This window comes from Pararge aegeria, chromosome 19 (genome assembly GCF_905163445.1).
Source record: "Pararge aegeria chromosome 19, ilParAegt1.1, whole genome shotgun sequence".
NCBI lineage: Eukaryota > Metazoa > Arthropoda > Insecta > Lepidoptera > Nymphalidae > Pararge > Pararge aegeria.
This window is the reverse complement of record NC_053198.1, coordinates 3319025-3325472: the sequence shown is the minus strand read 5'-3', so window position 1 is coordinate 3325472 and position 6448 is coordinate 3319025. Positions and strand designations below refer to the sequence as shown.

Below are 6448 nucleotides of genomic sequence, written 5' to 3'. Positions count from 1 at the left end.
TGCACAGGATTTTTAGTTTACCCTTTCATATGGTATTAATCTTTATTCAGTTAAATAAACTCTTTTTGTGTATGTTTCGACAATCGTACTTAAGGAGTAAACTCCAGTCGTGCGTCGGAGCTGATACACACTTACTGGGAAATATAGTCACCCTACTTTGCGAAGGCACTTGACCAGGCAAGACAGAATAATAATAATTTTGGTTTCTGATACTCGAAGCGTAGAAGGCACCCTAGTGGTGTGAGCACACCTACCTTACCTTATCGGAGATTCCAAACAGGTTGTTCTTATTTTTCACTACGTTTCCGTGATTACGACGACGTCGTGGAATTTCTATTTCCCCGCGAGACTAAGATGTTTTCCCGGGATAAAAAGTTTCAGTTACTAGCTTCCTAATCTAGAACAGTCTTTCTGTGCTTCTTTTTTTAATTCAACTCAGAGATTTATTAGCGGTCAAGTAACAAACCAAATAAGACCAATATTCAGATATATCATGTACCTATGATAATATTATGAAGGCGAGTTATGATGGATGATTGTTATCAAATCATGCTAGAACGGCTGAGCGGATCAGAATGAAATTTAGTACGGAAATAGATTATAATCAGGAAGAGCTCTTAAGCTACTTTTTGTAAATGTACCTACGTTAGAATTTTTTTTGTATGTTTTCTAAGCTGGTGAACGTCATGTTATTTGCATAATGGTAGTTCAGAAGTCTAAGAATAAATAATTAACTAGATATACAACGACAATACACACATCGTCATCTACGTCACTAACATAGCTGATGAATATTTTCATGAATATAATACACATAAATACTTATAGTATACAGATAAACACCCAGACATTGAAAACATTCATTTACATCACACAAAAATTTTCCAGTTGTGGAAATCGAACCCACGGCCTTAGACAGAAAGCAGGATCACTACCCACTGCGCCAGTCGGTCAAATAACATTGGAAAACGCATCAAAATTTCAACGCGAACGAAGTTGCGGGCAACAACTTGTATACCATAAAATATAAATCCTGGCCCCCTACAATTCACGTATATTGGTGGAGCAGTATAAACATTGTTGCTTTAAAGTTGCTTTATTTTTGCATAACTATGGGTAGTAATGGCAACGCTCTGCTCAATCAAAAGCACGCTCGCACGTTTCATTTTATATTAGTATTATTAGGTGTATTTTAAATAGCTTCGATTCAGAAATACGCATAAAACATATAACTGTTTAAAACTATCTTTCCTTACGAGGTATGTAAACTCGTACTAAAGGGTAGTTACATATAGTTCACGTCAAGCTGCGAATCCTAGATTAATCTTTGGTCTCTCTCTGCGATCTAACTAGATACAGGTATACCTAACAATAATGTTTGGTTGTATTCGGATGAAATATCGTAGTGTGTATTGGTTATTTACAACAACGCTGAATACATTTACCCGTTAAAGGCAGAAAAATATGGCGGCAGCTTCCCCGGATGAGCTCTGTCACAAAAAGCTCGAGTATTACTTACTTTACTTAAAGTGTGTCAACATCTATCGACTTACGAGTACTCGGACACGAAGAAAAGTACTCGTAAGTGACTGAAACACTTGTATGGAAATAAACCAAGCATGCAATGGATCGTGGTGACACTGCTATATTTACTAATCACGGGAAAATTTGCGTGACGTAATTTGTCCTTTGCACGAGTGCACCAGGCTTTCGGCCAGCCGAGAGAAGTGGCGTATGCTCGTGGGGCGTGTGACATCTGCCCTCAAAGACGCTTCATGATGACCACGACCACTCTGTCAAGAGTTTAACGACAAAGAAGAAGAGAATTTGTCCTTTGGCCAGCACGTTAAAATTAAAAATTCTAATTTCAAATTTAAAATTAAAACTCATAATTAAAATTCAAAATACATTTATTTGTAACGTCAAGTATGTATACGAGCGGTTCGGAAAGCAGATTCTACCGAGAAGAGGCCAGCAAATAACTTAGCAGATGTTTTTTTTCAACCTCAATATTTACAATAATTTATCTATAATGCGGGAGATTGGTATCCTACCTTGTCATTCCCTTGTTACGTACCATGTCAGTTTAGAAATCCACATCTTTTCTGCTTCTTTAAAATTTTCAAACAGCATTTTAGATCATTTGGCTGGAAATTATACGAAAGTTTGAAGCCGTGTATGAAATAATCTCCACGAGCCAACACCTCTAAAATCGGCTACTTTAACAGGTAAGTTTTCGTCAATTATCAAGGGTATATGAGATAAAATATGTTGGTTCTCTGTTTTAAGGTCAAACCTACCAATCCGAACTGGGTCAGCGTGGTGGACTACTGCCTAAACCCTTAATTGTGGGCGGAGACCCATGCCCTGAAGTGGGCCGGTAACGAGTTGATATAATAAATTTGTATTCTTTTTTTTTTTGTGAAATGTCATGATAAAAGTTTCTATATATATATCTCTATAGCACAATGTTTTGTGGTGCACTTTTTATTGTGTTATAAATATAAAAATAAAATTAGGAAAACATACAAATTTATAAGTAAATAGCTAGTTTTATTTATACCTTTATATATTAAAAAAAAAGTATTATTTTGGATTCTAAAACGATGAATAAAAAATGTCATTCCGATACCGGGAATCGAACCCGAGCCTCCTGGGTGAGAGCCAGGTATCCTAGCCACTAGACCATATCGGATAATATTATACATTTGAAACAGGTGTACGTATATAACGCATGCAAACAAACAGCCACTTTGATATGCAAATGCAATTTCGCCAAGATGGGTCAAACTCAGAAGGCGTGAACAAGTAACATAGGTTTATTTTTAATACCCCGGGAAAGTTACCCTGGTTTAAAAAAATGTGATATTCATCAACATCGGTGTAGTGATTGAGCCAACAAACAGATAAATAATTTAAAAACTAATTTTATCTCCGTGACGATGAACAGCGATGCTTATTCAAGCCGGTGGTCCCGGGTTCGAACCCCGCCAAGGGATTTGGGAATTTACAATTGCTGAATTTTCTCTGGTCTGGTGATTATGGGTGTTAGCTCAATATAACTGCCATACCCCTAACACGTTAGCCCACTACCATCTTAGAATTACCAACATGTGAGATTACCAGGTGTTAATTTCTAAAATAATAAAAAAGCGTGGACTATGTGATATTCTTCCTTGTATATTTTTTCTTGGGGAAAGGGCCTGGTAGCTGGTGACACAGGTTTTACCTAGTTCAAGCAATCAGTACCCACAATATAACTGTGTAAAAAATAGACTGTAAGCAACATTAAATTGCACTTACACAAGTAATGTGGATAAATAAATAAATCATTCATTCATTCATTCAAAAAAAACAGAGCATAAGAATATATCCGCGTTGAAATATACGAATGAAACATCTTTATACATGTACAAGGCGCTTTACTGGACGGCGATTTGAAAAACCCGCTGGCGCAAATAACATTAGCATAGTTATAGAACGCGCCGGGATGAGACCTCTGGAAAGGTTCCTTTGGGACCGAGACGGCTCTTAAACCCGCTTTCTCAATAATGTTTATCGATGATTTTGTAACCCCCAATCAGGAGGCCTTGCTTCAATGTTATTAGTTAATTTAAGCCGAGGAGCTGAACGTTATTTGTTTATTTCAGACGGTCGAGTGGCACAGTGGGCAGTGACCCTGCTTTCTGAGTCCAAGGCCGTGGGTTCAATTCCCACAACAGAAAAATGTTTGTTTGATGAACATGAATGTTTTTCAGTGTCTGGGTGTTTATCTGTATAATATAATAAGTATTTATGTATATTATTCGTAAAAATATTCAACAGTCATCTTAGTACCTATAACACAAGCTACGCTTATTTTGGGGCTAGATGTCGATGTGTGCATTGTCGTAGTATATTTATTTATTTATTTAATTAACTTATTTCGTATAAAATATGTATTCGTAATAAAACTACGAGGTTTTCAAACGCAACCTAGTCTAAGAAGAAGCCCACAACCAACTTATCCGGGTATTTTTTTTTGTTATCATTGTCTCACATTGCCATTTAGAACTATTTTTACCCCAGCTTTTTATTTTGACGTGGCAATGTCTTATAATTCGATGGAACCGGCTGCACACTCGAAAAAACATAAAGTATGCGGCGTTACCTCGCTCTGAGGCGTTCCATTCAGGGCTTGAAGTGCAAGCGAGAGCGCGGAACGAGCGACAAAGAGGCACAGTCGGCCTCCGCGTTCGACATCTGTCTCTCTCCTACTTGAGTGAGCGATGCGTCCGCGTGGACAGCTTCTATACAATAATACATTTACATGTTTTCGGCAAGGATGAAGTGCAGTGAAAAGTGAATGTGGTGTCAATTGTTTATAGCAACGATAATATCTTTCAAACAAATAAAATTAAAAATTTTCTTTTGAAAAATGCAACCATTCCATCAGTATTTTCTTACGACGTTGTCACGTTCAACTATCGTCAGTAAGCCGACTTTACAGACAACCAATTTTTTTAAGGCTCCAGGTTCTTACTATTTCCAGGTTGATGGTGTGAATTTATCGTCATACTACAGGAGGCTAGCAACTTACTGTAGTGCAGCGTTGTGGTATTTTGTTCAACCTGTGAATTAAACCGAAGCTGACAATGTGTGCATTGTCGTAGTATATTTATTTATTTATTTTATAAACACAGTAACAACATTTTATTCTTGTATGAGATACTAATAATAAGCGGTGCTAGTAAGGCTTCACTTTCAATTTAAATTTAACTTGCTTTAAACGGTGAAGGGAACATCGAGAGGAAAGTGCACGCCTGAGAGCTCTCCACAACGTTCTCAAAGCGTGTAAAGTCTACCAATCCGCACTTGGCCAGCGTGGTGGACTACGGCCTTAACCCCTTCTCATTGTGGGAGGAGACCCGTGGTCTGTAGTGGGCCGGTTACAGTTTGATGTTGATGATGATGATGACAATATGAAGAGGTAAAGTGTGTGTGCTCGTAAGTTGTAATCTCTGGATCTACAGAACCGATTTTGAAAATTATTTTTGTGTTCCATTGTCCATTTATCGAGGAAGCCTATACGACCAATGGGAGCGGAGAATTACTCAAATTGTTACAAAAACGGGAAACATTATTCATTTTGAGAGCAGCCGTGGCGTGCTTTGTGGACTTTTTTTTTGTAATTTTAAAGAGGAGTTTAAAATTAAAAAAAAAAAGTCCGCCCCCTGCAGTATTATGTAAAAATGAAATCGACGTTTTTAGTATTAATAAATAACCACCCACACTAGTTTTGTTTTTAGTATATTTTAGTCTTATTTATTATTTATTTAACTCTTTATTTGTATACCACAACATTAACATATTTAAAATATAACAAAAACAGAAACATATCGAAAGAAGTAGTAATATAAAAGGCGGCCTTATCGCTTAATAGCGATCTCTGCCAGGCAACCTTTCGTCTTACTAAGAGAGATCCTTTTTTTTATTTAACAACGAGTTTTCCCTTCGTTGGAATCTCAACTGATGATACGAGTAAGTAACGACAAATTAAATTCTGAAAACCAGTGTCTTATAAAGAACTTAGAAAAATATCATAAAACAATAAATATTCTAAAAAAAATTGGCATCCTGGACACAGCTGTCTCGAACATAAATACCCCTACCGCTAGTAAGCTAAGGAAAATATTTTATAAACCGGAATTCCAGCGAGAGTCAACTCACAACCAATTTTTTATTACTCAAAATAGTTTAAAAAAAGGAAACTAGATCTAAATAAAAATAAAGGTGAAGAAGGCAAAAACGAAAATGGACATAAAATGAAAATAGTAAGTTGAAACTCAACAAACTGGATATTCAAAAAGTGAAAAATATTGAGCTTATAGGAGGAAAAAATGATCAAACGCGAATTGATACACAACCCAGAATAATTATACTGGGAGATCACCGATGGAGTCTACGATATAAACCTCAAATCGCTTTCTACCCTAAATCTGACGAAACTTTGTATCACTTGGTGGCACTTGGTTTTTGACGGTAGGTCTGTAACTAGCCTCGGCCTAAGAGCAAGAACAAGGAAATAAAAAAATCTGAAATTATAAATTCCAAAACTGCCCCTTCACTGAACAACTGCGCCAGGTAGGTTGTAAATATTCGTAGTTTCGCATTTATTCGTTTTGTGTATTTGGTATCTGTTGCCGAAACACCACCTGAAAATCTTATAAAATGTTATTAATTAATTAGACAATGTTAAGACCGGGTTCGACCCAAATCGGCACCGCAGCGTGTATAATCAAACAAATTACTTCATTCGTAATATTAGTATGATTAAAAACAAGAGCATTGTTCCAATCCATTTGAAATACACCGGAATGATTCATGTAAGAAATACAATTTAACTTAACACAAAATACAAAGCGTTCCATTCCGAAGCGTTTCCTGAATTTAAGCAAGAAATTGAATA

General features: G+C 36.5%; 1 non-coding gene across 1 annotated transcript; it reads right to left on the bottom strand.

Annotated features, from left to right (window-relative positions):
* Positions 1-2623: 2623 nt before the first annotated feature.
* Trnae-cuc lies at positions 2624-2695 on the bottom strand. Its single transcript has one exon. It is a non-coding gene; the product is annotated as a tRNA-Glu (tRNA).
* Positions 2696-6448: the final 3753 nt, after the last annotated feature.